General features: G+C 32.0%; 1 long non-coding RNA gene across 1 annotated transcript; it reads right to left on the reverse strand.

The window, feature by feature from the left end:
• Positions 1 to 16,693: 16,693 nt before the first annotated feature.
• LOC114369482 lies at positions 16,694 to 20,913 on the reverse strand. The gene is made up of 5 exons (XR_003657643.1): positions 20,350 to 20,913; positions 19,920 to 20,094; positions 19,447 to 19,717; positions 18,253 to 19,340; positions 16,694 to 17,044 (listed from the first exon to the last, which is right to left on the reverse strand). It is a non-coding gene; the product is annotated as an uncharacterized LOC114369482 (long non-coding RNA).
• Positions 20,914 to 21,958: the final 1,045 nt, after the last annotated feature.

Below are 21,958 nucleotides of genomic sequence, written 5' to 3' on the forward strand. Positions count from 1 at the left end.
CTTGACTAAGGTTTCATGACGGATTATGTAACTTCATTATTGTTATTCAATATATATAAATGAACTTGTTTCAATTCCTCTAGACCCAAAGTTATAACATGTAGCCCTCATGAACCCTTACCTCCCACTCTTTGATCATGCCGAGACTCGGGAAGCCCAATAGATTTTGCCTTTTCAATGTACTCTGAACAAAACTCAATAGCTTCTTCTATAATGTACCTTTCAACAATGGATGCTTCAGGATGGTGTAGATTCTTTGTATACCCTTTTAAGATCTTCATGTATCGTTCAACCAGGTACATCCATCGAAAATAAACGTGACCACACAATTTAATTTCCCTCACCAGATGAACAATTAATTAAGTGAACCATGATGTCAAAAATGGAGGAAAATACATCTCCAAGTGACACAAGATAATAGTAGCCTCATTTTCCAAGTCATCTAACTTTAGAGGGTCAATGAATTTGCAACATATGACATTGAAGAAAAAGCACATACGAGTTATGGCATGCCTGACTTTGTTGGGCAAGATGTGTCGTATTGCCATGACCAAGAGTTATTTCATCAAGATGTGGCAATCATGAGACTTTAAGCCAACTAATTTCTGATCCTTCACCTGCACAAGGCTCTTAATATTTGAAGAGTATCCCTATGGCACTTTCACATGCCGTAAACACTGACAAAAATTTGTTTTCTTATTTCTTGTCAATGTATGACATGCTGGAGGCAAGTATATTTTCTTACCATCAGACCTTGGATGTAACTGGTCACGTATACCCATCTCAGCTATATCTTGACGAGTATTCAAACCATTCTTTGTCTTGCCTTGAATGTTAAGAAGCTTGCCGATGACATTATCACACATATTTTTCTCAACATGCATAACACCAATACAATGTCTAACATCTTGATCAGACCAGTATGAAAGATTAAAGAATATTGACCTCTTCTTCCATATGTAAGTTTTACTTGTCAGCCTCTTTTGGTTCTTTCCAAATATAGTATTGATGTCCTCAACCCGCTCAAGAACATACTGACCAATTAAGGGTATCGGCACAATTTCGTGCTCTTGACTTCCATTAAAATCTTTTTTTAATTGCTAGTAAGGGTGATAAGGTTTAAGAAAATGTCAATGTTGAGTGTACATTGTTTTTCTTCCATATTTTTGTTGTACGTAGCTTGTGTCTTCTTCAGAGATAGGTCATGCACGATGACCCTTAACACTGTATCCACTCAAATTCCCATATGCTAGAAAGTCATCAATGGTACAAAATATCATTGCACACAACTTGAATGTCTCATTTTGATTCCCATCAAACACTTTAACCCCCTCGTCACCCAACTTTCTGAAGTCTTCAATCAAGGGACTTAGATAAACATCGATGTCATTTCTTGGCTGTCTTGGGCCCAATATCATCATAGACAACATCATGTATTTTCGCTTCATGCACAACCAAGGAGACAAGTTGTAAATTACTAGCAAAATAGGCCACGAAGTGTGGTTAGTGCTTAAACTGCCAAAGGAATTCATTCCATTAGCGCCAAGTCTAAGCCTAAGATTTCTTGCCTCTTTCCTGAAATTTGGATAGAAATGATTAATCTTCTTCCATTGGGAAAAATCATCTGAATGGCATAGCATTCCATCGTAGTTTCTCCCATTTGCATGAAATGTAAAGTCTTTTGCATCATCTCCATTAGCAAAGAGACGCTTAAACCTTGGAATGATATGAAGATACCATAACACCTTTCCTGGGGGAGCCTTTTCTTTGCGCTTTCATCATTGCTACACTTGTCATCATTTGTCACTTTGTACCATGATATCCCACACCTGGGGCATTTATGCATTTCTTCAAATATCTATACAGTATGCAATTATTAGGGCATGCATGAATTTTCTAATACTTCATACCCATCAAACACAATATCTTCTTCACCTCATAGTAACTTTTTGGCAACGTGTTTTCTTATGGAAGCATACCTTGCACTACCTTAAACAACGAAGTGAAGCTTTTGTCACTCCACCCATATCTGGCCTTCATATTAACCATACTTAACACCGTTGACAATAGGGTCAATGACTTCTTGCACACCGGATACAAAAAATTCTTCAAATCACTTTCCAATGTATCACACATTAGAGGATGTGCTTCCTAAAAAGACTCTTGTCCAAGATCACGAATCATATCCTTTAATCGATCTCCCATTTCTACATCAATTGGTTCAGCTTGGGACCCCTTTTGCATGTCTATCAATTCATCATGCCATATCCATGTTGTATAATTCTTCTTAATCCCATCACACAAAAGATGTTCCCATATATTGCCTATTTCTTGTCATCTCTCATTCAAACAATTTATACAAGGACAAAAGATATTTTTCATCCTCATCAGGTCGAGTTCTTTTTGAGGCAAATTCCAAGAATTGTTCAACCCCTTCTTCATACGCAGGGTTCATGCGACTTGCATTCATCCAACTTCGATTCATCTAATAACTCCATGATACTCACAAAGTTATTCCTTGCATGAAAATCTCAGTTTTTTCATTAAAGATGTGGTCCTATCCCATTCAGGAAGACATTTTTTTATAATAGATTGATACGTAAAGGTTAAGTCTTTTTTCTTAGATTTGACGAAATTTTGGCAACATTTTGTATTGATCTCCAAGTACCCGACATGAAAGCGGTGACATGAATTCCATCACAATCAACTATGTACTCGGAGAACAAAGGGAAATACACTATACCGAAATTTCATCAAATTTTAAAAAACAAAGTTAACCTATACGTATGAATCTACTATAAAAATGACTTTTCCCAAACTGTCTAAACGGACAATTCAAGATTCAATACAACGATTAATCCAAACTATATATTCGAAAGAATCATTGTATTGAATCTCAAACGAGAAACTAAGGTTCACTCATGATGATCATAACTTATATATAAAACAACAATCATTAATAGAATGAAGAGATACATTAAAATAATCATACCATACACAACTTTTAAAATATAGTATTTGCAGTGAATAGTTGAAGTTAAATAGTTACAATGAACATAGTATTTGTAAGAGAATTACTATATCAATAAGTGGGCTTCTGGGTGATATGCAGTCAGTGACTTTGGGGCTAGCTAACAACAAGTAACAATTATTCTCTCTTCTTTGCTACTAATTAAGCTTCATCAAACATGAAAAAATGTATATATAGCATAGGGAGTGGAATAAAGAATGATCTTGTGTAAAGGAACGACTTATAGTAGAAATAATAACAATAATAATATACAATACAGGTAGCATTTGAAACGTCATACAGTAGAAATTACTAATACGCATGTAAGGCTGAAAGGTACTAAAATCAACTCGCATTCTATCTTTTGATATTACAAATGTAGCAAGTGTTCATAGGCGGATGGAGATGGTTTGAACGAATCAAATGGAGATGTTCTCATTTAGCAATATTTCAAATTAAGAAAATAATATTATTTTTAGAAAACAAAATAATAAACTTTTAACTTTCTCCGTTCTTTTTTCACAACATCACGGTGGCCAAGTAAATTTAGAATCTGCCTCTTAACACTTAGCCATGCTCTACATCTTCATCATCCTGTATTAGTCTCTGTCTAATGTCTATTGTCTAATAATGCTAGGATCCATCCTTCCCTTTTAATTAATGCAAATTCTAAGGATTTGTGGTAATCGGCTAATATTACCATACAATTATTATTATTATTATTATTATTATTATTATTCAATTGTTTTCCTTATTCTCTTGAAATAGGGGCCACTTACACAAGAGCCAATTATGCCATAGCTCGGTGGGATAAACAGTGAAGACAGAATGAGAAAAGAAAGAGATCTCATGCAGGAAAGATTTGTTTTGGCAAAGTTTGTAGGGTCCGGCTTTAAGTTGGAGCTGCAAAAGTAACACACCATGTGATAGAAATAGCACATAATGGCTTGTACTTAAAGTTTGATGCCTAACAAGTGTATGCAGTAACACGTAACAACTGTAGTAAATGTCTAATTTAACATGGTATTGATTCTTCATATGTCATTATATTTAATAACACCTCCATTGACTTTAAAACACCGAAACAACGGCCAAGAGCAAAGTGCAAAAGGTTGTTGAAACCAGAAAATAAAACTGGGATCTGCTAGATTTTAAGTCTGCTGTATATTATGTGTCAATGGTGCTGCTGCGTAGTCAAAGGTAAGAAATTCACAATTTTGACAAATTGCAGGTAGCCATGAGATATAATACAGATGAAGATGATCGATTGACAGGGAAAATAGGTTAAAAGAATTTAGAATTAATATTGGTGAAAGCTACAAAAACTAGATTAATTCATGGAAGGTAATATTATTTTGAAATTTTTTTATAAACCGTGGTGACAACTTCCTCATCTTTTATGAAATCTAGTGGTAATTATTTAGATATATATAAATTGGTTCCTAGGAAAGGAAGAAAAGACCCTGCGTGGGTAGTTCTACTTAGCTAGCTTTCAGAAAGTGTTTTGAGTTCATAAGCAGTTTTGTTTATATTTGTACTATCTACGGTCCACAAAATTTATGTGACATCCCACGTGACATCCGAAAACACATGTCTACTCACCTTTATCTATAATTTAAATATTTATCTCTAATATTATCTCTAAGCTCCCGACTATTATTTATAAGCTGGAAATTATCTCAAGCTACAATAGTCCCTCCCTACAAACAAGAACCAGAAATACGCTATAATTATTATAAATACAAGTTCCATTGAACCATTTTACATAACTGACTCACACACTCAGCATACGCGCCTGTGGCCCCTCTCTCTTTCGCTCATACAAATTTCATTATAGTATATACTTGTTTTACTTTCCTTATACATATATAAAGTTAGGGATTCCACTCAACCAAGTCTATCTTGACGTGTTATGATTTTGAATTTTGCTAATAATATTTTATTTTGTTTTTATTTATTTGTGAGGTGAGAAGAAGGGAAATTAAGATGTAGCTATTAACAAGGCTTTATGAAGAAATAGGTGAGATGCAGCTCCAAAATGTAGAAGAGCAATGAGGGAGGGATACTGAAACTAGGGGAGGAATAGAAAAGTTTAATTCCTTTCTTTTTGTTTTTTTTTTTTTGAACTAGTTTGTTCTCAGTTCTCTCCTCTTTATTTTATTTTCTAAAGTTTATCCCTTTTAATTAGTTGCTAATGTTAAGAGAATAATCTGCACGAAATTTTGTTTAGAAAAAATAAAATAAAATCTAGAACAGTAATCCTTCCGAGTAGGGAGTTAATTCGTAATATATCTCATGAATACAATAATTAAGTAGACAAATACTAAACCCAGGTCTCCTAAACTTTATACGTATGAGTTTTCAGGTTAATTAGGAAATAGATCTAATTGATCTTTTTAATTAGCTTGTCCAGATCCACGGTCATCACAATCCTAACTCGGGTGGAAAGCGTTGCTGCTGAGTTTCTTAGACATTTTTATTTTTGATGTTTGTATTAAGCGTAACTGACTTTGAAGAAAATTTAAAGAAAAATTCACAAACAACCTTGAGAGGGAGAGGAGCTAGAGGACTTTAAATAAAATTAATACTTAGATTAGGAAAAGGATACAAATTAAGGTCCCTATTGAATTCATGAAAATGCCTTTAATCCATGACAAGCTATTTGTTGTCTTGTTGATCTAATAATTACAAGCTAATAAACTATCAGGTGGTATGAGGTACTCATAGGTGCAGGTTCCGATACGAGCACTTCAATTTAGCACTAATTCAGTATGCTGGAGCTCAACTTTAGTGCTTAATAATGCTTTGCTCCCTACAAAGCAGTGAACGTTTTGGGCTGATTAAACTTATAATTGAGATTGCTTCTATTCCAACATAAATCTGAGAAACCACAACCAATTATGGTGGCATGTCCAGACAGAAACAATAATAATCTGCTAGGATTCCTCAACCCTGCCATTCAAGTTCTTTCAAATTTAGAACTATGATTTTGGTGTTTGGATTTAATTCAATTCTACAAAATTAGCTTGTAAGGCGAGTATTTTCCTAACTTGTACACTAATTTGATCACATCACTGATCAACGTGAAATTTCCAACAAGAATCAAGAAAACAATCAGGGTAATTGGAGAATACAGCTTTGATGATGGAATATCGACAAAGTACAAAGCGATAAACCTATAATTATTTTAATTCCAAGTGGACAACAATTTCCTATCGATGGGAAAGCTGAATACTAAAGTGAAGGGCATGAAAACTTGCCAAATGGCAGCCACTAAGAATAGGTGCAAAATGTAAATGATGCAGATATTATAAGACTACTTATAAGTTGTAACCTTCTCATACCATGATACCAATGAAGTTTTGAAAACTAAATCAGAAAGATTCAAAAGCAAACAGAAACAAAACCAAACAAGATGCAGATTGCTCAAAATACCTTAGTTGATACTTGATTTAAGTGTTTATTTTCTGTTTCTATTTTTTATTTTCATTTTTTGAAAAAAAAAATGTATAGAAAAAAAAGTACTCTAACAAGGAAGTACTCTAATGGGTCACCCCTTTTTAGAAAAATATTAAAAAAAATAATTCGTCATATTTTTGAAGTGTTCAGATAGAAAATTTGATAATACATTAAAGTTTATTAAATATAGATAAGAACTGACTCTTAGCATAATTTAAATTAAACTTGGTAAGAAATAGCATAATTTAAATGAGCTTTAAATTAAAATTCATGGTAGCTCAAAATTGTTAACATTTTATTTTCATTTTATTTGTCTTCTCTGCGTTTTTAAGGGGGAGATGAAAAGAAATTTCAAGCACTATGCTTCTAGTATATTTCTAGATGAAAATGAAAATGAACTACTTCAATATAAACTCGACATACATTACAGAGACGAGGTTAATCATGAAATAGGGAAAATGTAGATGAGCTTATATCAGGCAACGAAGAAGATGGAACAATCAAACAACTCAAGCGAAATTCACAAATGATAGAAACAATAAAATTAAGTCAAATTCATTTTCGAGACAAAAATGAAAAATCTCAGCTCCAAAATCCAAAGTCAGTTTTCTAAAAGCTAAATTTGATCACTTCCAAGGCACTAACATACCTAGGTTAAAGACATAAAACCATAAAGATCAGCATTTTCATTTAGCATAACGTAGCAATGGAAACTCAAGCGCAGAAAGTAAACTAGGGCTAATAGTAGTTCATTTTCACTTTAACAAACTAATTCCATTTGGCAAAGGACTAATACCGATGCTGCCACAGAATAAAGAAGCACAATCTTGTTTTGAATCAGCAAGTTTTAGTTAAGAGTAGGTACCTGACGGTGCCACCGCAGAGAGTGAGAGTGCTGACATTGAGGATTTGTGCTCGAGGAGTTAAAGCACCACCACGAAGAGTGAGAGTGAGAGTGGTTCAGAGTGAGCACAAGAAGAGGACGAAACAAATTCAATATAAAAAAAATACAACATCGGTCTTTTATGAAACTGACGTTAAAATCAAAACACAACATTGATTTTTGAAAAATCGATGTTAAAAAGTGTAAAATAATATCGATTTTTCAAAAATCGATGTTAACGAACTCATGTTATTTACAAATATGTCATTGCCTTTTTGTTAATATCAATTTTATAAAAATCAATGTTAAAGTGGCAATGTTAAAAGCATTCTTTCTAGTAGTGTCTTGGTTGTATTACTGAGTGTTTGCAAAGAGTTGTGTCAATGTTGTGATTTTCGTTGGTGCTAATTCATTAAAATGTTAATTTTTTGTTTTTAATAAAAATATTTGTGATATTTAAAAAAAGTTTCATGTCAGTGCGTCAGAGTTTCTTTTACTTTACGTTAGTGTGTCAATGAAATTTTGAAGTAAAAGTGATTTTTTCTTGTTTTTAGGCACTTCTCTAATGCATTTTTAGGTCGAACCAAAAGTTGTATTGTCAACTTCATTGACATGAAAACTACGGGAATGAAACATTATTTGAACCAAAATACCTGATGCAGATAACAATATAGGTTGCCCTTATGGAATGAAATTTTGAAGTAAAAGTGATTTTTTTTCATGTTATAGATATACACATGTGCATTTCTGTTAGTGAATTTTTTCTTGTTACGCATATTGTTATAAAAATGCTCATGCGCATTTTTCTTAGTCAATTTAATACAAAAATGCACATGCACATTTCTTTTTAGCTTGTCACACAACAACTAAACCCTAACCCATAAACTCTAAATGTGACACCCTCTACCCCACACATATATATTAATAATAAAAGGAATAAGAATACGAAATTAATTGAAATTTTTAAAACATATTTAAATAAAAACATTTCAAAAGGGTAAAAGGTTCACATTCGCTTAGTGAAATCATAATAGAACTTGTTCAAATAATGATAAAATCATCTTGGCTCAAAACAAGGCCGCCCATTTTGAATGGAAAAAAGTCACACTAAAGCGGAAAACATAAAACAAGTATATTATTCTTGGAATTATAACATATGAAATAAAACCCTATGCCCTGATGTCATATATATCAAAGCATTTCCCTGGCACAACCTAAACCTCTCCATCTCTAGCATGAAACTCGTCATATGTTGGCTCACCTGAAACAAAATGGCATTCAGCCTAAACACAAACACACACCAGAAATAAGTTATCACATTCTTATATAATAAAATACTAGAGCATGTGAGACATATAATACTTAAAGCTGAATTTATATAAACAACATCAGTTCAAAAAATCACACATTATTCACACTCATTCAAGTTCACACACTCTAGAAAATTTCAAACCGCAAATGTTAACTCAATGAAAGTCAAACACAAGCGTTATACAACAGATACACTAGTCTCAAGCCTAGCTACATGCAATGTTGTACCATTTTTCAGTGAAAAATCTCTTCTGACGCCTAAGAGTACATGACGAGACATGCCTCACAATGGGTAAGTCAGGTTCCTTTCATTAAGTGAAATCATAAGAAGATCAGTCAGGGTCACTCGATTGTTTTCAAAATTTCAATTATTTTCCAAAATTATTTTAACTCATCATGCCTCAAGTGATTAAACTCGTCGGGTTCCCACTATGGAGCCCATCATAAACTCGTCACGTATTAACTCGTCGCCCTTAAAGGGTCTTACAGTTGTGTGATTGCAAAGTTCATAGCTCATAACTCAATACATACAACATCTCAGTGCACAATCTCATTAAATAATAATATTCTGTAATTCCAACATAACAATAACTTTTGAGGTCATGTCATAATAACACTACAAAATCATAAACATCAATTACAATAGAAAACCATACCCATATAAGTATTTAATTATATGTATAATAATACTAATAATAAAATAAACTAACTTCAAAGCTTCTAAATATATGGAAAATATATAGTCATTTCATTGTACACATATATACTATAATAATATGAGTATATATTTTTAAATGTAAAAATTTTGGGTTCGTGACTCGCAAACTGATTCCTAAAGTATACTTGAGTAAATATATATCATATACAAAATTACAATCTATAATGAGTTGTTGCAGCCGCATCACTAAATAAATTTATAAATTTATACTACAAGTCAGGATCTTATCTATATATTGAAAACATGTTTGAATATACACTAATTATATTGAAAATGCAAACTACAAGGAATTCAAAGCATAATTTAATTCAATATTTATACCACAATACACCAAAATTCAACCAAAAATTACTGCATAATAAATTTTATAATTTAGACCAAAATTAGAGTGAAGCACTTGAAGTTTTGAAACCATTCTCTATGGTATGCACATTCATTAAACTCAACGAGCCAAATACAAAAAAAAAAAAAAACTAAGCTTGTGGAAATTTGGATTTCCTATCATATAATTAAGGCAAGGGTTATATTCATCTATTTATCTATATGATTGACGTGAAGGGTCAATGTACAATGTTCCATAACCATTCACTAAATAAGCATAAGCCAATAGAATAAAAAAAAAAGCAAGGCACGCGCAGTTCATAATTTGAAGGAGAAAAGAAAACAATAATATAAAGTTAGAACACCAATTTCAATTCGATGCATATACATAGACTCAAAATTTTCATAACTCAGCGTCATTGCAATTTGGAAAATTCTCGAAAGCACGGATTTTCACAGAAATTAATATATGTGTAGTTGAAACAACTTATTAAAATTCAATTCACAATAATTTCACATCGGAAGATCAATTGGTCCATCAATCACAGTCAATTCGCGAATAAAAGAATAAGAACAAAAATAAACTTCATAAAACAACCCAAAATTGGTCTTCTAGGGATCTCTATACATGTTCATACTAATCCCCAAGAGTGAGTAACTCGTCCCTTACCTCGATGTAGTCGCTCAAGCGTTCTCCATTAGCAATGGTGGCATTTCTGGTGTTTTCTAGAGCTCTTCCTCTGGTTGCTCTGTTAGGGTTTTTGTGTGTCAAAGAAAAAAAAAATAGAAAGTGTTTTGGAAAAACTTCTCTATGTTAAAAGTTCCTTTATATAGTGAGGGAACTAAGGACCAAATTTTATTTGTTTATTTTTTATTTAAATGAAAAACCAAAAGGCACAACTGTTACACTAAACCCTGAGCAATGAACCCTAATCCTAGCACTAATTTTAAACCCTAACACTAAACCCTAAATAATAACCCTAACCCTAAACCATGTGTTAGGGTCTCTTTTGCGTCACGTTAGTGCATCAGGGAATCCAATAATTTACGTTAGTGTGTAAGGAATCAAATGTTTTATGTTAGTGCATTAGAGTCTCTTTTGCTTTACGTCAGTGCGTCAGGAAATCCAATGTTTTACCTTAAACCTAAACCATAAAGCCTAACCCATATATATAGAAGTCATATTCACCTTCATTTAACTCATCTGCCAATTGGTTAGTGCACTACAATGATCAAATAATTAAATTAGATGAAGGGGATACATTTCAATGCTCTCGCCTGACATTCTTTCAAACAAAGGGAGACATCACACTTGAAGCCTTGAAAAGAAAAATCCACCAAAGGATCTGACTTAAATCATTTGACTAAGTCTATGATATCTCCTTTCGATACCCATAACTAGTTGGACGCGAAATGCTCAATTTTACAACAACGTAACTTGTTGACGACGAAGACGTTAAAGGTATGATTGTTGTTTTTTTGCCAACATAAGGTTCGTATACACATTGAATTTTACACAAACATTCAACTAAATGTGCTTCCCACCCCAAATCCTTAGCCAGTATCTTATGAACCCCAATATCATTTAAATCCCCCAATCCGATGTTTCACATGCATAAGATGCAACCCCATCATATACTCATGCCATTTTGTACCAAGAGACATTCTACTTAACCCAACCACAAGTAAATGAATGGCAATCAACCACAACTTCTTTTTCTCAACTTCTTTTTGCACCATTTTCCATCAATTTGTTAGACTCATAATCATTTGGTCTTATTGAGGATCAACCTCATGCATACTGGAGTACCCTTATAGCAGAGCTTATCCTATAACTTAACCAAATGAGCTTGAGTTTGCAAAACTTACCTAACGAATAACTCGGTCCCTTTAGTGAGGACGTAGAAGAAATTTTACACAATCAACCTCAGGAAGATTATGACTGAGCATGTATCTCCAATAACAACCATATCACCATACTACATGCCACCACACATGAATAATATTGACCTTGAATCTAATTTTGAAGATTTTGAATATGATCGTGCATTGGATGGTGAACAAGCCAACATCTGGTGGCAATTCTCTTTGAAGAGATGTATTTTGAAATCAAAGAAAAATTTCAACATGCTTTGCAATGCTATCATGTGAACAAATGAGCTAATTACAAGACACAACTATCAAACTCAACGAAGCTAATTGTCAATTGTGATGACGATGGATGTGCTTGGAAGTGCAAGGCAACATACATCCTTGCAAGTAAGAAATGGGAAATAGATAACTTCATGAAACCCATACATACTCAAATTTTGTCATCTCACAAGATCACGCAAAGTTATCTTATTTGCTTATCAGAAAAAAGTATCCATACATTGAAAAAAATGATCCATAAACTTCAATGCCAGCCTCGATAGCACATGCCAAAAGCACTGAAGGATATATTACCATGTATCAGAAAGCATCGTTGGCAAAGAAAAAGGCTATTTAAAACATCTATGACAATTAGGAAAAATCATTCCACGATTTACCGAGATTGTTGCAAACTATACATGAATTTCTTCCCGGTATGTTTATAGAGAAGGAAATACTTCCAATGCCCCTACAAGAAGGTGAAACAATAGAGGGTTTCATGAAATCCCATCATCTTTTTTGGATTTTCAGACCATGTATCGATGGGTTTCAATATGGGAAGTCTGTTGTTCAGGTCGATGGAATCTGGTTGTACGGAAAGTACAAAGGGGCCCTCCTTGTGATAGTTGCACAAGCATGGATTTCCTTCCTCAAAAACTTGAAAAGGCATGTCACACTACAAGATGGTCAGATAGACATGAGTTAATCAAAAGTCCCTACTCAAGACAGGATAGTGGATGGATGGTAGACAATTTCGTGCATGTGTTCTGCATTCGACACATTGCACAAAGTTACATGAGGAAGGTCATGAACAATGGCGTTAGAAAACTAATTATCAATATGGGTGAGTGTCTAACTTCTTTCTCTTCATAGTAAATATCACTTAATTTTGTATTACTCACAATATTAAAATTGTATGTTTATAACTACTCAACATATGCAAGGACATAGCTTATGTTCAATAACTATTACAACAATCTGAGGTAGGAAGCAGATGTTGGATGAGCAATAAATTTGTATACGTTAGAAAACTAATTTGCATGTCGTTGCTACTTATAAGCATGCTCACCATGAGTACAAGGCCTACATACATAATGTGTATACGTTGGAAAGTGTCTCCGACGTGTACAAATGATTGTTTGGCAATTGTGCAGCAAAGCGTATTGGCCACAGTGTCACAAATCACGAATCTGCCCCGACATAAAAATGCTAAGAAATTCTAAAGGTTGTCTAGTCTTCTCTCGTATACACACCTAAATGAATGAGCCAACCAGGTTAGCCAAAAAGATGTTCCATGTGTTGCATCCCAAGCCATTCCAAAAACAAATGTCGTCATCGTGTAGGCTCAAGCCAACAACTTTAATTTTATGTTGTATTGTTTGTAATTTAATTTTTTTGTTGTATTACTTGTAATATAAATATTTTGCTCTATTGTTTGTAATTTTATATCTATTTCATCTTAACGTAATCTCCTTTTTAGTTCAATCATAGTTGTTGGTTAAATATGTATTTTTTCAACCAAAGAAATTGAAAATAAAATGGAAATAACAAGTGTAAATATGAAAAATAATTAACAACATATGAAAAATAAAAATTAATTTTTAAGATCAATTAAGTTGTTGATTAATTATCTATTTTACTAACCAAAGAAAATGAAAATACAAAAGGTTTTCACTCTTGAAAAAATGAATAAACAAAAAAATGCAAAAAATTAACAACAACATATGCAAAATAATATTTTTATATGTGCAAACAGATTAATATATACAATTAATAAAAAAATAAAAAAAATAGAAAAACAAAAATTTTAAAAAGGAAATATAAAAAAAATAAAAAATACAGTTAAGATATTGGTTCCCCAGGAATCGTTTTCTTATCTAGGTTTAAAAAAATAAAAGGGCACGTAATGTAGAAAACATAAAAAAAAAAAGTAGTTAAGAAATCGATTCCAAGCGAAAAAAAGCATGTGCAAGTGAGAGATCGATTCCTAGGGAATTGATTTTTCAACATGCACAATATTTTATATCATTGAGGTAAATAATTTTTGGATTGTATTATTTGTGTAAATTTCTTTTTGGGTAAAAAAGTCGTGGAGGTGACATTAGTGGTGGCAATGGTGTTGATAGCGAAAATGGTCATTATCAAATATGTACTTTTTTAAAACTAAAAATCAAATTCAAAAAGTATTTTTTATTTTTTTAAAATGAATTTAAAGTGTTTTAAAAATAAACTAAAAATCATTTAAGCTTCATTTTTGTCAACCACTTTTTTTAATTGCATTTGAAAATAAAAAATAAAAAAACTCGCAATCATCCCAATCAAGCCCTTAGTTTGTATTTTTTATATACTGTAAAACCATAAAAAAAATTACTCATAATCATCTTATACTTTTAGTATCATGTGGACAATTTAACTTAACATATCTCTTTCAATCTATCATTTTTAATATCTCTAGTTCTAACTTGAATTTGAATATCTTTTTAAAATAAATTTAATAATTAAAAATAATAATATATTACAACATAAATAATTTATTATAAATCTAAAATATAATTTTTTTTTTGTTCAAAAATATTAAATGCATATATATATATATATATATATATATATATATGAATGATTAATATTAAAACACACTAGTCAACTGAGTCTTTTTAAAATGTCATGACTTTTTAAAATAGTTGTATAACATTAAATTTTTCATATTCATATATGATGATTCGAATTTATTCTTTGCCCATAAAAATAATCCTCTTACTATTCAATGTTATAGTCAAAATTTTGAAAGAACTATAAAAAGATTTCAAAGCTAATACAAATCATTTTTACTTTTTTTTACTGAATCATTTTTACTTTTATTTATACTCTAAACGTGAATTAGATATAGAAAGATTACATCACTACTAAAAAAAAGGCTTTCTACATCGGTTCTAATGACCTTTTTACATCGGTTATGACGTGTAGTAGTAACATAGTGTCGTTGAATAACAACATCGATTGAAGGACCGTCTTTGAAGGACGACTGTTCTACATCGGTTGTGTAGTTACAACCGATGTATAATGTGAGTTTTCTACATCGATTCTAAAGGTGAAACCGATGTTGAATGGGTAGATTTCTACATCGGTTATCAGTCAACCGATGTAAAATCGATAGGAATGTGAAGGTTTCTATATCAATTATCAGTCAACTGATGTAGAATTGGAAGATTTTTTACATCGTTTATCATTCAACCGATGTAGCATGAGAGGAAATGGGAAGATTTCTACATCGGTCTTTGGTCAACCGATGTAGAATTGGAAGAATTTTTACAACGTTTATCACTCAACCGATGTAGAATAAAGATTTTTTATTATTATTTTTGCAAAATTTATAAACCCAGGTCAAATTTCAGCTATTATGTATTTCTCTTCACATGTATAATATGTACATTGTACAGTTCCAAAATATTATAGTAAAGCATTAAAGTTACTAAAAGACACATTCAAAGAAACCAAAATAACTGCATATGTTCAAACATAGTTTTTGATATAAACACCCAGTAGATTACATACTAAAATATCAGAATGAACTTTCTATAAACATCACAACCAAGCTGTTGATGTACAATTGCCATACTACAATGACAATATTTAATAAATTTAATTATTAAATTACAAAACATCACAACCGAAAATGATGGAAACTGTAAGCCAAATATGCAATGAACAGTCATAAAAGTATGTTCACCAAACTACCGGTGGTATTCCAACTTGAATGGAGAGTTCCACTACAGCTAAAGCAGTGAGAGGTGTAAGTTCAGAGGGCTTGATGACCACTGTACAGCCACATGCAAGGGCTGGACCAACTTGATATATTAGAAAACAAATATTCTTAAAATGATTGTTATTCCCTGACTCCTAAAAACACTTAAAGTGAAAATGGGTAAATATAGGATAGTGAAGATTCAAAACTAAAGATACCTTTCGAGTAATTATAACAAGGGGAAAGTTCCAAGGTGTAATTGCACCGACAACCCCTACAGGCTGCAAATCCCAAAGAGGTAAATACGAGCCATGTAGATAAATATTAGGATTATGATTTATGAAGAAGAAATTGAATATTAAAATCAGTAAAATCATATTCTAGAACTTCCAATATTGAAGGCAATTGAAACCATCATTTCTAGCAGAATTCACACAGACTAAATCATTGGATATCAAGACAGAAATTTACTTTTCATGTGCTGAGGAAAGTGCCTCCTCAACATTCACAGGAATATACTTTTCAATTACTCAAGATATAAATATCTAGCTCAATTCATTAGAAACTAATCTCATTTCTTTTAATATGACCTCAGATAAAAAATTCCGCAGTACTTGGACATTGCCATATTTTGGCTTTATTTAGTAGCCATATTTCACATCAATAAATTTCAATTGTAGATGAGTGTCATTTCCTATTTAAACAAGCTGTTTTTTTTTCTTTTCCGGAAAATAGAGGGATGAAAGAGAGCTAAGCAATTAAATAAACAGGGAAACAAATAAAGATATCAATTCAATAAACTATAAAGCTCTCAATCCCATTATGTATCAGAACTAAGCAAGCATGCACCAGTGTTGATTACCTCATGTCAATATATACTTAGAAAGAATAATCTAGTTTAAATGACAATAATGTTGAAATACCTAAATGTCTGCAGCTTGAAAATGAATAATCTAGTTCTTAAGAATTTTTGTTATGTTTCAAATTTATAGGATGTTGTATAGATAAAGATAATAAGGATATTATTTTCATTACCTGAACTTAAGGATGTTACCAGTTTTATCTTAAGATCGGGGTGTTGTTGGTATTTGAATTTTGTGACACTAAAAGTCTACATATAATGTCCAAGGATAAAAGTTTAACAAGCTCCTATGCATTCTCTTCTTTTGAAAAAATTATTTTTTCTACAAAAATCCCAATTAATAAAATGATTCAATGATCTAAGCTTGCAATTTTAGGTCAACATGGATAAAATTTCCTAACCAATAAAATCATGTAGGCAGATACACATTTTCTCAATAACAGGGGAATTCAGTAGTTTTTACCTTTGTGGTCGAAAAATGCCCAGTAAAACTTGTAGCCAGATAACACCATATAGTGCAACTCCTAATCTTTGATGACTATTGTTGAAGAGGTTGTTGAAATTTTTTATGGACATGATTGCTCCAGCTGTGGCAATGTAATCTGAAACTAAAGTATGACAATTATATTCTTGTGGTATATTTTAATGTTAAATTAATTTTTAAATTTTACAATTTATAGGTCAAATTAATCTTTAAACATTACAATTTAGGTCCCATAAAATTTAATGGGAGAATATAATTGTCACATTTTTTTATATATACAAAAATTAAATTAGAATTTTTTGTTTTTTTATGAACTAAATTATCTTACACTTTTAAAGTGTTCATTTACTAAAAAAAAGTATATCTTCTTTTATGCTGCTTAGCTAATGTTTCTTTTCAATAGAAACTATTAGCTACCCATTTTTGTTGGTATTACTACTTATTGCACTTGATATTTCATATATAGATATATATTAAAATTTTGAGCCAAATCTTCTAAACGATTATGTGGGCTATTTATATTGAGCTTGTGTGTGTTGTTCATTAATCATGTAGACTTGTAGAGATTCAAGACGCTAAAAGACAAATCATTTGTCAACCACGTGAGTCTATATTATTATAATATACTATAATATGTATATGTATACTTATTGAAGCCTCTAACTATATCTTATGCTAAAAACTAATTTAAGCATGATATTTGTTCCAGCCAAAGACATAAAAACCAACTAACATTTACCAATAAAATAAACTTTTTAAACAAAAAATTATTATTTACTCTGATTTTAATTGTACAATTATAGGCAACTGTGAGCTATTTTCATAGGAAAAAAATGATAACCATGCATTCTCTCATAGCAAGAACAGAAGGTACGTACCAACAATCTAATTAAGCAAAAAGAAAAAAGTTCATTTATTATATATATATATATATATATATATATATATACTAAACTCATTTTTAATTTAGTTCTTAAAAAATAATTTATTCTTTATATGTACAATTATTTTCTATGTGATCCCAGTTACAGTATCCCATCGGTTACTACTATTATAAGTAAACTGGAATTGATACGAAACTATATATTATGAAGTATGAAATTCATATCAAAAATAAATCTTACATATAAGGATAAAAAAAAAGTATAATATTCTAGTATCTGTGTACACTTCATTGTGCGTTATAACTAGTTGCAGATGCCAAGAGAAGAACAATATATATAATGGAATAATATTTTTCTAGTTTATTAAAATTTATTGTGCTTTTAATCACCATTTATTTAAAAATGTAGTAATAATAACAATATAAATTGTTTTAGAGAAGCAACTCACTGCTGCCACTGCATAGGACAAGCCTATCAATATGATGCAGGCACCTGGAACTTCTACATCTGTCAAGTTTTACAAGTGCTATTAGTGAGTCATGTTCCATATAGAAGAGTGATATCAAAATTCTATATGCAAAGAAAAACCATAACTAGATAAACAGTAAGCAAACATAAATCAAGTCAATTCACATTTCACAAGCTTAATTTTTTTGGTTTAAGATATCAGGTATCTTCTAATGGATGCAATCCTGCTCAAGTTGGGTAGTAGGATCACTAAGGGTACTGTACAACCCTTTGGGGCAAGCCTTCCCAGTTATAGTCCCATTTGCTCCAGAGCCACCCTGGCCATTACCCTTTCCTCCCCTATTATAATCAGATAAAATTATGAAGTTACAAACAAAAAGCAATGGCAGAAACTGAAATGAAATAGAGAACTAAAACAGAAAAGTTCAACAGAAAAAAAATTGATAAATTCATACAAAAAAGAGGGGATATTTTAAAGTTTTCAAAAGTTAGGGACTGCAATCACCCCCTGAAGCTGTACATAGTTCCCCTCCAACCCCAAGAGAAACATGTTGCAACTAAGACATTAACCAATGCATGCCAGACACATGATTAGAAATGCTACAAGGAATTTGATTGCTGCATGTATTCACATATATAGCCAAGCCATAAATAAGCTGATGTATCAAGCAATTTTTTTGCAATACAAGCCTCAACAATTAGATGTCGCAAGTTTCCAGCTGCAAGTAAAAAAAAAATGAACACAAAAATAAAAATAAGTGTCACTTGCACACCAAAGACATAAAAGATAGGGATTCAGAACAAACATATGAATAGACTTTTATGAGATAGCCTTATATGAAAAGTAAATAATAGAGAGGCAAAAAGAGCATTACATTATGACCAAATTTTGAAAATATGATTGAATGCCACAGGCGTATAAAAAAATGATTAAATACCACAGTAGTTTAACTTTAGTCCAACAGATTTATCAGCCCAACAGATTTTCTATCTTTCCATAGATTCCTTGGATTATTTTAACTTTGGTCCACTCCAGCAGTTTAACCCTATCTCTGCCTCAGTTAGAACCTAAAAATAAAATTATAAAAAGGATACATATCAATTAGAAGTACAAATGCTACAGAAAAAAAGAACTTTACAGATTTCGATTACCACAACATAAGAATTTACTCACAACATTTCATCGGCATGTCATTCGTGCTCATATATTTGAAGCATCCACTACCAACAGGGTTTCATGATAAGAACATAATAGCTTTGGCAGCAGCTTGATTGGCTTCCACAAGAACAAGTTGAGGTGGTGTCAGTAAGGACTCATAATCACCCAATAGCTGTAAGCTGGTAATCAATTCCGCACGACACTTCCGCAGAGCTAGTTTATTTTTCGCTTGATTTGTAGGGCTATGTTCAGCTTCTTCAATAAGTTGACCTTCCTCTTATTTACCCTTTATCATTTGAGTAAAAATTGAAGTAGTAAAACATGAGATTACTACTTTCTTGGAATTGAACAATATTAAGGAATAATTTTTCAAAGCTTATAACAAATATGAAAATATTGTACATTCCTAAGTTCACATTCCAAAAAATAAATATTTAAACCATGAAACAAGTCATAGAAGTAAAAATATATAGCCAAAAAGATCAAACCTGCAATAAACAGGATGGATGGTCCAAAAAGGAGAATTTCGAAAGGTGAGGTTTGATATAAGAACATTATCCGAGTAGATTAGTTCAAGGAGGTGCCCTCTCGTGTGCTCCAATGTTCTGTTCCACCAAAGTTCCCACCACATCCTTCCTTGACCATTCACTATCCCACTTTGTCCTACAAAACCACATAATAGTTTAAATTAATGAAATAGCAGTTAAATATGTAAATTTATTTTAATTTTTCATTAACAAAAAACCCAAATCGGAACCACATGTGAATCTGAAGCTGCACCCACGTATTCCTTCGTCAACCCAGCCGATTATTATCATTTTTTTATTCAAACAAAATAAATTAATTTAAACACGCATAAATTTGTAAATTCAAAAACAAAACAAAAGAAATATAAAATAAATAAAAGAAAGTTGGAACCTGAGAGGCGAGAATAACGGCACCGTGGTGAAGAAAAAACGTGAAATTGCTTGTGAGATTGAAACTGCCGGTGGGGATATTAAGTTGGGCCCCACCGCGGTTCTGGAAGCGCTACATGTACCGAATCGCCCTCCGAAACGATTTGGTGTTGGATGTTTTCCCATCTCCGCCACTGCCGAAATCCTCGATCGACAAGACGACCTTCCTTGGTGGAACATCGCGAAAGAAGCCAGCGCAGGTTGGTGTAGTTATTGGAAGGGGCGGAAGTTGAAACCCGGAGGCGGAGGCGGCGGCGAGACTTCCAAGGTCTCGGTGGAGATTCGAACCACGTGGCAACATGACGATTGAGAAGAAGAAGATGGAAGAGAGAAAATTTGAAGAAATAGAAAAAGTGGGAATGGGAATGAAAAAAAGAAGGTTTGGAGCGGAAGGAGAAGATGAAGGCTTGGTTATTATGTGGCAGGGAGGGTTTGGAGGAAAGGATTGCGGTGCAGCATCATACATGGGTTTGGAGGGGAGGAGTGGGGTGCGGCGCAAGAGCCTTATGCCTGAGATTGAAACCACTGAAGCTAGCTAGGGTTAGTAGTAAATGAACGAATATGAAGGCGGTTCTTTAAGAAACCCGTCGTAGTTTAAGTTTTCATTAATTACGAAAATGCCACCGTGTCATATTTTAAGACATTTTTTCATGACTGTCTTAGAATGTGCGTCGTAAAAATAAAATATAATAATTTTAATTACAAAAATGTCATCGCGTCACATTCTAAGGCGGTCTTAGTATAACCGTCTTAGAATGTGCGTCGTAAAAAACAAGTTTTTTAGTAGTGCATGCATCCTTATTTGAAATAATTACCCTCTCAAAAAAGAAGAAAAAATTACAATAAGATTCAAATGCGATTATACCTTAACAGTTAACAGAATACTCATACACACATTGCATAATCACTATTAAATGGCATTAATATACTATATGTAGTGGAAATTTAAACTCATAAAAAATGAAGAAAAGAAATAAAGATTAAGAGTGTGTTTGGATGAGGAAATTTAAAATTCTGAGAAATTTTAAATTCTAAGAATTTCAAATACTTCAATTGAAATTCTTTTATTTTCAAAATTTTGTGATTAGATAAAAAAATTAAAATTATGAGGGTGAAAAAAAATGAATGAAAAAAAGAAGATATGGTTGGTGTGCTAGTTATACGTGTTCATCTACGCTCACACCCGATTGATGTTCTACGAGCTCAAACGTTGTTTCTTGAAGAAGACTGTAAGAAGAGAATTTCAATTTCTCACCTTTTAGAAGAAAATTGAAATTCCAGATTTTTAGTTGTTTAAAATTCTAAAATTTTAAATTCTTCACGAAAAAAACATCCAAATAATGAATTCTAGATTACTAAAATTCAAATTCTCTGATAAATTACTTTCCTCAACTAAAATTCTCTATCCAAACACACTCTAATAGTGAAATTTGAACACATCATTAATATTTACGTTTCAATGACAAAAAAATATTTATGTTTTAAATTTCTCGCATGATTTATCTTTTTTATAAACACTCATAGTCAATCTAGTTCATCCCAACTATATATGTTAACACCAACACTGGCAT

This window comes from Glycine soja, chromosome 10 (assembly GCF_004193775.1).
Source record: "Glycine soja cultivar W05 chromosome 10, ASM419377v2, whole genome shotgun sequence".
Classification (NCBI taxonomy): Eukaryota; Viridiplantae; Streptophyta; class Magnoliopsida; order Fabales; family Fabaceae; genus Glycine; species Glycine soja.